Genomic DNA, 780 nt, shown 5'->3' with positions numbered 1-780 from the left:
CCAAATCTCACTGGTTTGACCTGGTAAAGGAGGATAGTATCCCAGGGGCACTGGAGGCCACAGGGTGACCCAGTAGGGTGACATGCCCGCTCTGCCCAGTCCCAGTCTATAGTCCATCTGGTTAGCAGCTACTTATTTGAGAATTGTCACCATCTTGATAATAACGTTAAGACCATTGATCAGGAGCCCACAGGCTCTCCCCAGCCAGGCCTTTAAGGAGCACACCCACTCCTCGTTGGCGAGACGCTGTCACATGAGCAGCCCAACATTAAGGGAAGCTGGTATGGGGGCTCTGGCTCTGGTGGGAAGGAGGGTACTTTAGGGGTCATCTGAGCATCTCCTACCACCAAGATCCTTGGGGCCCTCCGCCAACCTCTCCCAAGTCAGGAGCCTGTATTTTCTATACTGTATTGCCTTAAAAAAAAAAAAAAAAAAAAAAAAAGTAGACTTAGGTGAGGAGGTACTCAAGGAAAGATTTTTAATTCCACAGGCTAGTTAAGGTCAAAGTTGTGCATTGTGCTGGTAACTCCTGGGCCGGGCACAACAGACCCAGTGACGCCGCGCCGTGAGGAACTCCCATAAACTGGCCCAGGAGTTGCCTCTGGCTGGCCAGGGCCACACAGGCCGCTGGGAACCCGGCACCGCTACTGGGCCACCGCGGACAGCGGGGAGAGACCCCCGCGCCTGCGCAGTGGGCCCGCGACGCCCCGCCGCGACTCCGCGCCTGCGCGGTAAACTCGCGCCGCCCCGCCCGGCCGGTGTCTGGACGTGCACGTGGGC

This window comes from Talpa occidentalis, unplaced genomic scaffold, assembly GCF_014898055.3.
Source record: "Talpa occidentalis isolate TD23 unplaced genomic scaffold, MPIMG_talOcc4v2.1 talOcc4.10, whole genome shotgun sequence".
In the NCBI taxonomy this organism is placed as follows: domain Eukaryota; kingdom Metazoa; phylum Chordata; class Mammalia; order Eulipotyphla; family Talpidae; genus Talpa; species Talpa occidentalis.
Note: the sequence above shows the minus strand (reverse complement) of the source record.